Genomic DNA, 15869 nt, shown 5'->3' with positions numbered 1-15869 from the left:
TGTATGTGCATGTATTCATGTGTGCATAAATATATGTATGAAAATTACAGATATGCAAATTCATATATATATGTATGCATGTGTGTACACACGTGCATATACATATACAGTTTTCCTCCCCTATTAGAATATAAATCCCTTGAAATCAGAGACATTTATGCAAACACTTTGTATCATTTTGCACATATTTTTTATTATTAGTGCTTAGCACAGGACATGGCTTCTTAAATACTTGTTGACTGATTGAGAAGGCAAGAGGGAGAGGGGTCACTGTGGATAGAATGTAGGACTTGGAGTCAGATCACCTGAGTCAGAATCCTGCCTCAGATACTTATTTGCTGTGTGATCTGGGCAAGGCACTTCTATACTTCAGTTTCTGTATCTGTAAAATGAGGTTTATAATAGCACTACCTTACTTTGAGAATCAAATGAGTATACATACACACACATGTGTATAACTTTAGGATCAGGATAACTTCTACAAAGAACTTTAGTTCCAAATTACTAACATATGTATACATGTGCATATGTATGTATATATGTGTACATGTATGCATATATACTTTGTGTATATGTATATGTGTATTGTGTATATGCATATATGTGCATGTGTTTTATATACATATATGCATATATAGATGTATACACACATATAAGTATACATAGCATTTTGCTAACAAAGCACTATATGAATGATAGCTATTATTAATATTATCATGAATATCCCACCCACTCTGCTGATGTTATTGTTCTGGACTCTTCCTTCAATTGACTTAATTTGCTTCCCATTCTAGAATGCCAGAAATTTTAGTCTATTCTTTCATTCATTCATTATCCATCAACAAACATTTATTAAACACTTAGTAAATATCAGGCACCCTGTCATCTGGAAGCACTTTTGTCCCCTGATGTAGGTGATTATCTTTATGAACTGTAAACCTTCCTGCACTAACCCATCCCAGGGTTCTCTTCTTTCTATGAGTTCAGTCTTTCTTTATCAATTATTAGTCTCCTTAGGTATCTTGGAACACTCCTACTCATTCCCCAGTTGCCTTGTCTTTGTTGATAGTTATTTATGTTTGAATGTGTAAATCTTTCTCTCATACAAGATTGAAAGTTACTTGAAGGCAGGGACTTGTATGTTAAATCTCTTGATATCTTTTATATCAGCTGGTGCAATGCCGAGAATATTTAATATTATTTTAGTGCATTGATTAGGTGACCTAATTAGAATTTGCTTTAATAAGAGAAGTTGAGAAAAAAGAAACATCTTTAAATGATTTAGGGGAAGGGCTTCTTTTTATGTACTCATAACCAATCAGCATAGGATAAGAGAAAAGCATTAATGCTCTTTCCCTACATTACAACAAGGGGTTATCTGTATTCATTCAGGATAATTGATAAAATATTATGAAAGAAAAAAATGGAGCTTAGATACTGTTTATTTAGAATTATATTTCAATGAACAACTAAATACTTTATATTCTAAAGGGTGTATTTTAGGAGGACTTCTGAATTGTTTTGTCTTCCTAGACATGGATTTTGGCCCTAGACATGCCCACATGCTGGGCCAGCAGTCACTAGCATGCCTTGGAAAGCACCAAGACTGCTGAGCAATGGTATTAAGCCTTCTTTCCTCCATTACCTGTAAGCTGTGTGGTAGCCTTTTATTATTGAATAGGTTCTGAGAATATAAAACAGCTGGTCATTCTTAATATCTTAAAGATGCACACATGCTCGCTTTTATTTAATGCCCTCCTGGTAATTTGAGCAGATGCTCACAGCAAAGCGAAATGAGTCATCTGAAAAGTATGTACTGTAATACCACTCAGAAACATCACAGGAAATTTACAGAACTATAGCACAAAGCTAAATCAAGTGTAGATACATACATACATGCATACATACATACATATATATATATATATATATATACAACACATATATATACACACAGACACATATGCACATATATACAGACATATAGACACATACGTAAATATACACATAGATAGATACATACATGTTTATATATTAAAGATGCTGGTGGGAAGTAAAAAGCCTTCACCTGAGTTTCAATGATCAATGAGGACTTAATTGCATATACATGGTTTCTTTTCTACCAGACATCATTGCTCATAACTGAAAGAGGGGAAAGTTATTTTAATTATGCAAATGTAGTGTCATCAAAATTCAATCAATTTTTAGTGTGACAAAGAAATCTGTTGTGTTTTATTTGTTTTCCCCAATTTGCTAAAGAGTTTCCTGCACTCTTGAGGGAAAAAAAAGAATTAAAGTGTGTTCATTTATGAAAGGTATTCAAAAATGTTTGGTTAATTTTTTTAAAACTTAAAAAAATAAAACTGGACAAATACATTTTAAAAGATAATCATAAAAGATTATAAAGAGATTAAAATAAAAATATCATAATACTATTACTGCTCAGATGAACAAAAGACTCAAAAAAACATCTTACTAACAGGTGGTTCCAACCTCATTATCTATGCTGCTTGTCTATAGGATATCGTTCTTTGTACTCAGAGAGAACCAAAATGCCATCATGATACCAAAGTCAATGTACAGTGTTTCCAACTGTGGCTGATCAGACCAATGAGAGCTCAGAAGCCTCTATTCCAAGTTGGGCACAAATAGTTTGTATAAGAACATTTGGGATGGGGATATCTCTAAATGTGTACATCTTATGTTTCTTTTGAGCCACTGCAATTCTGCTTTGCTCATAGAGAATAGCACCTTTTTTTTGATGTGAATATACCATGAGGGACAGTCCCATGCTAGTGTCTCCCATGTCTCATAACTGATGCCAAAGGTCTTCAGAGAGACCTTGAGAGTATTCTTTGATTGCTTCTTCTGACCTGCATGTAAGAACTTGCCTTGTGCCAGTTTTCCATAAAATAGTCTTTTAGGCAATAGTTTGACATTTGAACGACATGGCCAGCCCGTCAGAGCAGCACTCTCAGCAATAGAATTTGAACACTTGGCAGTTCAGTTTGAGAAAAGACCCCAGTGTCTAGTACCTTATCTTGCCAGGTGATCCTTAGAATCTTCCTAAGACGATTCAAATGGAAGCAGTTCAATTTTCTGGCATGACACTGGTTTCACAGGCATATGATAATGAGGTCAGCGCAACTCTGTAGACCTTCAGTTTGGTAGATAGCCTAATCCATCTTTTCTCTCACAAATTCATCTGAGGCTGAGATGCAATGGAGTATGTATTGATTCCCTGCCACTTATGCTAATTTTGGCTTAGAAAATCAACAGAAAGAAAACAGAGGTGCTCTACCAGCCAGCACCACACCATCCATACATGGAACATTTGGTTACAGCAAATAAGGAAATGTTGAACACCGTGGATAAGTTCATTTACCTTGGCAGTATACTTTCCAGGGGTGTGCACATAGATGATGAGCTGGATGCACATATTACCAGAACTAGCTCATCATTTGAGAGTAGTGTATCCTCTATGGCTGAATAGGACAGTGCATACCTTTGATCCCTGCTACTTACATGAGTCTAAGGTTAGTAGATCTCTTCACCTCTAGAGTTCTGAGCTGTAGTAAGGCTAAAATCCGTCAACTGTCTGATCTGACACCAGTATCATAAACTCCAGAGTTAGGGCCTCTAAGGAGGAATGGAACAGCCCAGATTTGAAACAGAGTAGGTCAAAACTTCTGTTCATCAGATTATAACTGGGCTGTGAAGAGCTGATATACTTCTTGCCTGAATACTAAAGGGAGACAAAGTTATAAAACTATCTATCTCTCTGTATACATATATGTATATACATATACACATGCATATGTGTATATACATACACACATGTATATATGTATATCTGGGTGACTTGTTATTTTCTTGTGTCTGATTTGATGTGACCTCATGGACAAAGTCCATATGGTTTTCTTGGCAAAGATGCTAGATGCCATTTCCTTCTCCAGTGTGTTCCCATTTTCCAGATGAGGAACTGAGGCAAATAAAGGTTAATTGACTTGCCCAGGGTCATGTAGCTAATAAGTTTCTGAGGCCAGATTTGAACTCAGTTCTTCCTGACTATAGGCCCAGCACTTTATCCACTGTGCTACCTAACCGTTAGGTAGATAGATAGATAGATAGATAGATAAACAGACAGATAGTTGTGCTTATATGTGTGTGTATATATATATATATATATATATATATATATATACATATATATATATATATATACAAATATATAAATGTGTATGCATATACACATAAGCATATACACAGATATACAAATACATACTTACTGTGCCTGCTGAAGGATGAGTTTTCCTTGTTTATGATTTTTTTCCTCTCAAAGAAGACATAAATCTAAGATGATTTAAACTTTCATCATGGGAGGAGATTTATCAGTGATTTGGATTATTATAAACACATGGGCTAAATTTCACTCTATCAATATGGGTATAACTAAGTATATATTAATCAGGCAAAAGACAACTAAATCAGCCGCTATCCTATGCTTTCTGCTTTGAAATTGTGACATCTTCAGTTAGATGTGAACCTTACCACAGTTATAAATCCGAATCAATTATCTCTGTGAATGTAGGACATGAACAGCAGGGATAAATGAAATCCATAGTTAATCCTCAATGATTTAACCTCCCCCTTTACTTAGCTTTTCATCATGCCTACTAATGGAAAATGGACAGACTTGGAATTTTAAAAAAACTCAAGAATCAGAGAATATTCAGAAGGTAACTTCAAGTTGTCAAGTCCAACCTCCCTTTTCAGGCCTTTGTAATATCCTCTGCCTCTGGTCAGCCAGGCAACCGTTGAAAACCTGCAGTTACAGGCAACTTACTGTGTTTCTAGGCAGTCTTTTCCATTTTTGAGAAACCTCTATTTTTTACAAAGTTCTTATTTATGGGATATTGAAGTACTGCATAGATATTATGAAGTACCGAACAAGAATGTGAAGATTATATTAACTCTTGTGACATTTGCATCATTGCGGCTAATTGATGGTTGGAGCTTCGGATAAGTAAGAGGAATTTGGAAAGTAAAGCTAGTTAAGAAGATGGTATCCAATAGTGTGTAATTTTCTTGACGGCAGAGTGTCTTATTTTATACTATATATCCTGAGGACTGAGCTCAGTAAATAAGCACTTAAGCAATGCTTATTAATTGATAATAGATTAAAATTCAGATATTTTCTCAGCCAAAGCTTAGTAAGGTGTTGTTAGGCAGTTATAAAATCTATTTGATGACTTAGTAAACATACATATTTTCTTAGAGAATTACAAACCAGAATAAGTAGACCCTAATATCTAGTTGGAGAAGAAGAGAAGAAGAGGAAACTATTTAATTACCACACATATCCAGTTAGCAGGCATGTCCTTTCATTTTTTTTCCACTTCTTTTCTCAACTCCCACTACATCTACCTTATTTCAGGCCTTCCCTATGATGCATTGTAAGATCTTTGAAAGAAGTGACTTTGTTATATTGATTTTATCATCAGTTATGATCATATTTCCTTTAACATAGAGGAAATGTCATATTTTTGTTTAATTAAATTGATGAAATGTTCACTTCATTAATAAATCTTATGACAATAAATAAGAAAAACATATATATATATATATATATATATATATATATAGTTTAATGCATGGTCTAAATTTTGAGAAAGTAAACTTTCATAAGTTCTGAGGAAAAAAAAATGATATAGGATTTTTTAAATAAAAAGTCTTGTGACATTACGTAGCCTAAAGTTCCATTGGTGAAGCAAAGCCCAAATGTTAAGGAAACTGTTATGGATAAATTTCTGATAGAAAAACAAATGTCCGATGAGGAAGAAAACATCTGGACCCCTGTGGAGGTGCTGTCTAATAGGACTGATGTGCCTGCGTAAGCATTCCTTTGATTATTATAAGTTTTTAAAAGATATATAGTAATTGATAGTTTGGAGGCATGAGGAAGATGAAAGAGAGAATAGGATTGATGTTTAGGTGATGGCTAGAAGGCAGATCTACTTTTTTGTTGATTGTCTTTACCAAAGAGAATGATCACGTTGACTGAGAGTCATAGAACAAAAATATTTAACAGAAAACTGAAATTCAATATAACTGAGGAGATAGTAATAGAATAGCTAGCTGCTCTCAATGAGTCCAAACCATAAGACCAAGATATATTATAATTCATAGTACTGAAAGATGTGACAGATTTGGTTAATGAGTCACTCTCATTCTTTGAAAAGTTGTAGAGAATGGGATGCTTTAAATTGCAAGCCAATTTGACTTTTATTGCTGACAAATATTTACAATATACGATTAATGGGGAAGATGTGTGTTGACTTAGAATTGGAAGCAATGATCATTAATTGCATGGATCTCATTCCCTTTTTGACAGTATTACTAGACTGTTGGGGGTAAGGCTGATAATATTTTATGATTTCTGAATAACATTTGATAAAGTCTAATATCATATCATGGATCAAACCACAACACAAGATAGAGGTTATGATAAATAGTTGTATAGTGACATGGGATAAGAACTGGTTGTCTGATCAGCCTCAGAGACTGATTATTTATGCCCCTGATATCAACCTTGAAGGGGTTCTCTTCTAGTGAGCCACAGGAAGTTTGTTGATCAGTGAATCAGATGAAGGCATTGAAAATCTGAATATGACATCCAATTAACATGTTGGGTCCAAAAACTATTAGATGAGTTATAATGAGGGTCAAATCCTAAAAAAAGAGATGAACTACAAAATGGATTACTATAAAATGCTGAATTTGAGTTTTAAAAAAGCAATTACATACAATATAAAATGACAAATGCATGATGAGTTTGGAGTTTATATGGAAAGGATCTTGGGTTTTTCACTATAGGATCAGTGAGAGCCAACAGTTTGACATAGTGGTTTCAAAAATAGGCACAGTGGCATCCAAAATCAAGATGGCAGAGTATATGCAAAAAGTTTAAAATAAATATTATCATTATTATTATTATTATTATCATTATTATGGGCATAGCACCTAGAATGAAGGAAATCATAGGTCCATTCTATATTACCCTGTAAAGACCCTGTATGATCCAATGTATCATAGTGGCTTCTGGACTCCACATTTTAAAGTGTACATTGCAAAACTGGAATAAATTCAATGAAGGTGACTGGATGATGAAGGGACTGGAGAATATCATGTGTACTTATTGATTAAACTAAGGATGTTTAGACTTGAGAGGAAAAATATATTTTTGGTATAAAATGTCATCTCTGCTTTTGTAACACCCTTCACCCTTTTCTCTCCTCTGACACTGCCATCACTTTGGTACAGTCTCCCCTTGCCTCAAACAGAGAGGACGACAACAGTCTGCCAGTGTTCTCCCAGATAAAATAAATAGATGGATAAATAAATAAGTAAATAAATACACACATATCAGTTGCATGTATGTGTTTATAAATATGTCAATTCATTCATTTATTTTGTTGTACATATACATACACAGACATATGGGTGTTTGTATGTGTATTAATTCTTCTGTTTGACATCCAACGCCCTCCAGGACTTATTATACCTTTCTAGTTTTTTGTTTGTTTGTTTTTTTTACACCTTACACCTCTACTTGCCTCTCCCTCTCTAACCAGATACTCTGTGGTTCAGCAAGTCTAGCCCCTTTGCTGTTCCTTAAACATCACTCTCCATCTCCAAAATCCAGGCATTTTCACTAGTTGTCCCCCATGACTGAAATTGTCTCTCCTCCTCTCTGCCTCCTAAATTCCCTGCCTTCCTTCCAGTGTCACCTAAAATCCCACCTCCTCCATGAAGCTTTTTCTGATACCTCTTAATACCTTTCTTCTGTTGATTATCTACAGTTTATCCTGGGCACAGTTTGTTTGCACATACTTGTTTGCATGATATCTTCCTCTCCCCCCTTAAGCTGTGAGTTCTTTGAATGCAGGGACTATGTTTTGCCTCTCTTTGTTTCCCCATTGTTTAGCACACAGTAGAATCTTAATAAATACTAGTTGACTGAGCGACTGTTTTCACGTACTTAATATTTAAGAATGATTCAATTGGTATCTGCCTAGTTAAGGTAGGTAATGGATATAAGTTGCAAAGAGGTAGTGTTCATCTTGATAATAACTTGATAAAAAGTAAAAATATTAATAGAACAGTCCAAAAATAGAAATGGGATTCCTTAGGAGGTAGTGATTTGTCCATCACTGGAAAATTTCCAGTTGAAAAGGATGACCATTTTTTAGCATAGTACAGTTCAGTGACGGGTTAGGCAGTATCACCTATCAATTCTATCTGAGGTTTTATGATTATATTGATCTAAAAATCTATTTATAAATTAAAGTCCTGGTTCTCCCAGGGTTGGCCTTCAAGAATAGTTGAGAGAATGAATGCACCTGAATGGAAAGGTGGAGCATTTAGAAATGAAATATTGAAGACACTGTCAGACAGGTTAAATGGCTAATTTTTCTTTATTTTTTTAAACTATTGTAAGATATGGCTTGTTAGGAGGAAGTATGTTTGGAAATACTTGTGATATAAGAACAAAAGACGTCAGTAAAAAGAATTTTGAAAGGCCTGGTCTGGCCCGTAGGAGGGATTCAGATGTTACATATGACTGCTACATGATATGTTAATGATCCCACAATCTTGTCAGTGCACACTGACACAGACCACTATGCATTAATAATTGAATTCCTTAAGTCTTAGAAAATTGCCTCGTAGAGGTTAAGTGATTTTCCCATGGATCATGCAAGTAGTAAGAATTGAAGACAAGATTTGAGCCTTTATCTTCCAAGGTTTAATTTCTCTATCACATGCCATCGTGATCATGATAACTAATGAAATGTTAAAACTATTTTATCCCCAGTTGGGTTAATGTAGAAAGTGTTGTTTGAGCTGACCCTAGCAGGAAAAGAGAGATATCATGAGGTAGAGGTGAGGAGGGAGAAGAAAGAGGAACAGGAGGCAGAAGAGGAGGAAGAATAACAGCAACAGCATAGAAATGGAAGACAGAATGTCATGTGAGAAACAGATAAAGACACTAAAGATGGGTGGCACAGTGTGAAAGGGAGAGTGATATACAATAAAACTGGCAAGATAGGTTGAGAAGGGCTTTAAATAGTTAAAGAAAGGAATTTATTCTTGATCCTAGTGAGAGGGGGAAGCTTTTGGAGTTTATTGAAATGAAAGAAATAATCGAGAAAAATTAAATTTCTCCCCCCATCCCCTACTTCCAAATGCTTTTTCGCCTTTAGTTTCTCAAATGAGTGTCTCAAATCTGCATATTTTGTCTGTTTAGCCTTCCTTGGTTTCAATATTCCCCCTGTATATTTGAATCACAATATATTGGAAATCAGTAGCACAATTATAGATGAAATAAATGACATGTTGCCTTAAGGAAAATATTTTATAAAATGCATTTCTAAATTTATTTTAAATTCCTCCATTTTATTGTATGTCTGTTGACTTCCTTCCCACATCATTCTGTTTACTGTAGCAGTAAGGCCTGACTGACACAGGATTTGTTCCTGCCTTATAAGCCAAATTGCAAATTGTCTCCACAGTGCCAGCTATGGGGGAGGTCCTTATATAAAGCCTCTATTCCCCTTACTGATCTTATTACTTTCTTATGCTATCTGATTATCAAGTAGCTTTACAATAATTGCTTTATATAATGCAAAGAAAATAATTTAATAAGGAGCCAACTAGAAGGAAAACAAATTTTCAGCTACTTTATTTTTTATTCTTTCCCTACTCTTCTTTTTAAGAAATAAAAATTGAGATGTGAGGCATTTCTTTCCACATTCTGGCTAGCAACTGGTCAGAATGAGCCAAGATTTTACATTCTGGAAATTATAAGGAGATGCTAATTGCATTCCACTAATTACATTTGAGTAGGCACCCAAAGATGGCTTGTATTTAATTATTCAGCAGACATTCTGTGATAAATTCTTGTCGATTCTCTATAAGTAATTGTCGCTAACATAGATTGTTGTTTCCCCCACTATAAACCATGTTAATCAATGGAATAGGTTGATACAAGAGTTCCTGATCTGAAAATAAATGTCAATAATGCAAACTCAAACTCCAATTCATATTCACATTCAAATGCATAGCAAAATCACAATGCAAGACAAGTCACTAAGCTTGATTATGTTTGTCCTCAGAACACTGATTCTTCTCATCCAATTTTTAGCCACCATATTATCTCTTTTCTTCTATACTATCAAAATCACTTAGGTTGGTGATCCACATATATTGTCATTTGTTCTTTCTGACTTTCTGTAGTATATTTTTGCAAGATAAACTGCTGTCAAAATATGTCATCACTAACATTCTGTAGAGATCCTCATTTCAAGCAAAAACAAACATAAAAATTGGGCAGAACAATTTAGGATGATAGGTTAGGATGGAGAAAGACATTAATAGGAAACTAGTTCAATCTCTTCCTTTCTACAAGGGAGGAAAATATGGTTCTAAGAGTTTAAATGACTTCCTCAAGGTCATACATAAAGTATGTGATGAAAGTAGGATTTGAACTCATGATTTATGGGTCCAAACCCAGTACTCTTTTCTAGGTTCTAGGTGCTTTTAGGTATTTAGGATACCAATACCATGAATGAAATCTCCTACTCAAGTCACATACAATACAATGGGGAAGATAATAGGGAAGAATTTTTAAAAGTTTTTTATAGGAAAAAAGTTCTTTGGCTGTATCTTGAAGGAAGAAAATAATGCTATGACATAGAGGTGAAGGAGTACATTTTAGGAATGGCCAAGACCATGTCAAAAAGACCAGAAATGGAATGTTGTATGTGAGGAATAGAGAGAAAGCTGATGTAGTTGAATTTCAGAATTGAAGACAGAGTATTGTACAGTGAGGCTAGAAATATGCTAAGTTTGGAAAAAGAGGTTAAGTGCTTTAAGAGGTGTATGTTTTATTCTAGAAAAAGTAGGAAACCATGGGAGCTTATTGAATAGGGGACTTACATTGTCAGATCTGTCCATAAATGAACCACTTTGGTAAGAGAGTGTTGTATGGACCAGAGTAGTAAGACACTTTTATCAGGGAGATCAGTTAGGAAGCCATTGAAATTAAACAAGGTGATAGGTAATGAGGGCATTAAATAAGATCGTCGAAATGATAGTAAATGTCAGATCTGACTGATATTGTGAAAGCAGAAATGCTCAATTTTGGCAACTGATAAGTGAGGAATTGTGAAGAGCTGACGTTAAGAAACTGGGAGAATTAAAGAGTTGTACATGGTTAGGAGTGGAGCCACGATGGTGTAGAAAAGCCAGGAAGTTGCCTGAGCTCTCCCCAACTTCCCTTGGGAAGAACATTGAACCAATCCTCTAAACCTATTCTGGAGTGACAGAACCTACAAAACTTAGGAAAGCAAGGAATAGCTTATCTGTCAGATCTATAGAGAAGGGAAGAATTTATGACCAAACAAGAGATGGCGAACATTATGAAATGCAAAATGAATAATTTTGAATACATTAAATTAAAAAGATTTTGCACAAACTAAGCCAACACAACCAAGATTAGAAGGAAAGCAGAGGTCTGGGAAACAATTTTTACAGCCAATGTTTCTGATAAAGTCCTCTTTTCTAAAATACATAGAGAACTGCATCAAATTTATAAGAATACAAGTCATTCTCCAAGCAATAAATGGTCAAAGGATATGAAAAGGCAGTTTTCAGATGAAGAAATTAAAGATATCTATTGTCATATGAAAAAATGCTCAAAATCACTACTGATTAGAGAAAGGCAAATTAAAACAACTCTGAGGTACTGTCTCACTCTCAGATTGGCTAATATGACAGAAAAGGAAAATTATAAATGTTTTGAAAAGATGTGGAAAAATTGAAATATTAATTCATTCTTGGAGTTGTGAACTGATTCAACTATTCTGGACAGTAATTTGCAACTATGCCCAGGGGGTATAAAACTGCGCATACCCTTTGATCCTACTACTAGGTCTGTATCCCAAAGAGATCATAAAAAATGGAAAAGGACCCACATGTTCCAAAACATTTATAATAGCTATTTTGTGAGGCAAAGAGTTGGAAATTGAGGGGATGCCCATCAATTGGGGAATGGCTGAACAAGTTATGGCATATGAATGTAATGAAGTGCTATTGTGCTACTAAAAATGATGAGCAGGCAGATTTCAGGAAAAAAATAATATGAGAGACTTACATGAACTGAAGCTGAGTGAACTGAGCAGAACCAGGAAGGAGAACATTGTACACAGTAACTACAACATTATGCAATGATCAGCTATGATAGACTTAGCTCTTCTCAGCAATACAATGATCCAAGACAATTCCAAAAGACTCATGATGTTATCCACCTCTAGAGAAAGAACTATGGAATCTGAATGCTGATCAAAGCATCCTATTTTCACTTTTTTTCTTGTGGTTTTTCCTTTTTGTTCTGATTCTTCTTTCACAACATATCAAATGTAGAAATATGTTTAATATGATTTTACATGTATAACATATCAGATCGCTTAGTGTCTTGGGGAGGGAATTAGGAGGGAGAAAAAATTTGCAACTCAAAATCTTACAAAAGTGATTCTTAAAAACTATCGTTACATGTAATTGAAAAAAAATACTATTAGGTGGATAAAAAAAGGAATTGTTTGTGGTGCCTTTAACAGATACAGGGAAGTTTGGGAAAGAGGTAAGTTTGGAGAGAAAGATAATGACTTCTGTATTGACCTTGTTTAGTTTGAGATAACTCCAGAATATCCAATTTGGCTGATGCTTAAGGGAACGACTGTGATACATAGGTCTGTGACTTAATGGAAAAGACATCATAATTAAATGCCTATCATCTGATAAGTTCACAAAAAGTACATATAGAGAGAAGAGAATAGGGTTTGGATTAAGTTTTGGGGAACAACTAGAGTTCTAATATGAATGATAAGCCACTCAAATGAGTGGAAGGAATGAGAAGGAAGGTTTAGCAGAACCAAAACAGAGTATTCATCAAACCTCATACAGGGGAGAGTATTGGGGAAGTCAGGCTGTTACATGCAGTCAAATGCAAGAAATAAGCCACAGAGAACAAAAACTAAGAAAAGATCATGTATACTATTTGGCATTTAAGAAATTGTTGATAACTTTGGTGAAAGCAATTTTGTATGACTGATGAGGCTGGAAGCTAAATTACAAAGCAGCTGGTGAGAGGAAAGCAAGTGGAGGCAGTGAGTATAGAGAATTTTTCCCTCATGAGTTTATTTGGGAGAGAAAGGGAGGAGAGATACAGGACAATAATTAAACTAAATTAAAGTAAATAACTGAAACTAAGTATGATCTAGGATTCATGGCATAATTTTTGCCTCTATTTGTTTGTGAAATAAAATGAAATTAAATCCAATGCCTCCCCACCTCCCCCAAAAATGGTTAAAGGCAAGTATTAGAAAAGCAGTGTACCAGCTTCCTATTATCTTTTGTACCTTCACTGTGCTGATAAGATAAAGATGAAAGTCAAAGAGAAAAGAATGATATTTAAGTTAAGCATGCAAGCAATAAAATTATTTATCACAGATGTCAATTGGGTTTCAAAATTCCCAAAGAAAAGACTCAAATGGAACTAATTTTGATTAAGGTTTCAAAACAGAATTTCACAACTTTTGAAATGAGAAATATTTGTATATCAGGAATGACAGACATTTGTCTAAGGCATAAAGTGAGATGGATGAGTGGATAAGCATCCATAGCCAGATGTGGGCACCATCAAAAGATATACTTCAATTACCTGATGGTACTTGCATGATTATGTCCATTCTCTCCACCTTTACAGATCATGATGCTTCCACTACATGGAAGATACTGTTCATGATCTGCTATGACCTGAAACTCATCTACCTAGAGCCTTCAGAGAACCACTCTGGAGATAATTCTGCTAGACCTCAGAAAACAGATATGCAAGTACCATGTTGGTCTTTTCTATATGACAGACATGATAGATATTTTGCTCCACTTGTATAACCGTCAATAACCTAAGCTCATTTCCATAACATGATGAGGTATTATATCTGATTCTGTTATCTAATGTATCAGTTATGATTGCCCAATTTCTGCACATAGTAGTTTTCTCTGATTCCAGCTAAGAACACATCTACCTTTGGGAAAGTGTTGAACTTGTAGTGAACTAGGACCTATAAATATTAGTTCACATTACTTCTGTATAGCCATCTTGTATTCATTTTTTAATAAAGTAGCATTGTAAGAGGTAAGAAATTAGTAAGAAAAATGTAACAGGCATAATCGCTTCTAAGATTATATAGATGACTTCCATGTAATGGAATACTATTGTGCTATAGGAAATGATGAGCAAAAGCCCTTCAGAAAAACCTGGAAAGACTCATATGAATTGATGCAGAGTGAAATGAGTAGAACCAGGAGAACATTGTATGCAGTAACAACCACATTGTGCAATGACTGACATTGATGGACTTAGCTCTTCTCGGCAATGGAAGGATCTAAGACAACTCCAATAGACTCATGATGTAAAATGTTGTCCACATCCAGCAAAAGAAATTTGGAGTCTGAATGTGAATGGCAGCATACTTTTCGTTCTCCTTCTCTTTTAGTGTTTTGTTTCTTCTTTCTTGTGGTAGCTCCCATTAGTTCTAATTCTTCTTTACATCATGACTAATGTGAAAATATGTTTAATATGAATGCATAATAAGTAGAGCTAATATCAGATTGACCACCACCTTGGCAGGGGGAGCAGGAGAGGAAGAAAATTTGAAACTCAAAATCTTATGGAAGTGAATGTTGGAAGCTAAAAATTAATTAATTAATACAAAATTATATAGATGACTTTCCTTTGTCTAATCAATTATGTTTATCAGGGTCTCTGAATTCATTTTGGTTTTCTCTGTTATTTAGTTTGATAATTAATTCAATTATTTATTTTATGCATTTAAAAACAATATTAATAGGAGATATTCATAGACTTCAGATAGTAAAATGGGTCCGTGGCACAAAAAGGCTAAGAAACTTTAATCTATATATTGTATTATAACTGTAGTATTTAGAGTTGCTCTCCAATCTGTATCTCAAAACGACCTTCAAGATCACCTAGTACAAGCTCCTTGATTTTCAGATGAGGACATTAAGCCCAAAGGGGATCTGACACTTGGTCAAAATCTTAGAGCAGTAGCAGCAGTAGTAGCAGCAGTAGCAGTAGTACTAGTACTAGTGGTAGTAGTAGTAGTAGTAGTAGTAGTAGTAGTAGTAGTCATAGTTGTAGTAGTAATCATAGTCATAGCTGTAGTTCAAAGTTGAAGTAGTATAGTAGTAGTAGTAAAATTAATAATAAAATCAGTCTTAGAATCAAAATATCTTGACTTCTAATTAATGCTCATAATATCAGCTAATATTAGATACATGACACTGTGCTGGTCACCATTGTGAAGGTAATAAATATGAATATGGGTACTGTCCCACAGGAGTTTATGGTTTCATTGAGAAGACAAATGCACACGAGAAAGTGAAACTATGGTTCCATTTAATTCTATAATGAATAGAATGTTGTCTCATACTGAAAGAGTATGATTTTGAGTCTCTTAATCTCTTTGAGTTACAGTTTACTCATCCTCTGCAAAATGGGCACAAAAATACTTAGAGTATTTGTGTCCCATGGATTGCTGTGCAGTGATTACTTTGCAATCCTTAAAGTGGTATACAAACGAATTATTGATATTTTAATTGTTATTTTGTTAGTGGACTGATTTTTCTGTTCTGTTCATTTACAAATGGAAAGGATGGTGAGGCTCGTGTCATATGATGATCATGTAAAGGAACTAGGAATGTTTAATGGTTAGAAGAGAAGTCTT

At 34.6% G+C, this 15869-nt stretch overlaps 1 pseudogene; it reads left to right on the top strand.

The window, feature by feature from the left end:
• The window catches only part of LOC118847289, a 34811-nt pseudogene extending 26169 nt beyond the window's left edge, over positions 1 to 8642 (top strand).
• The last annotated feature ends 7227 nt before the right edge of the window (positions 8643 to 15869 follow it).

Source organism: Trichosurus vulpecula, chromosome 4, assembly GCF_011100635.1.
Source record: "Trichosurus vulpecula isolate mTriVul1 chromosome 4, mTriVul1.pri, whole genome shotgun sequence".
In the NCBI taxonomy this organism is placed as follows: domain Eukaryota; kingdom Metazoa; phylum Chordata; class Mammalia; order Diprotodontia; family Phalangeridae; genus Trichosurus; species Trichosurus vulpecula.
The sequence above is the reverse complement of the archived record's forward strand: the minus strand, read 5'-3'. Positions and strand labels throughout refer to the sequence as shown.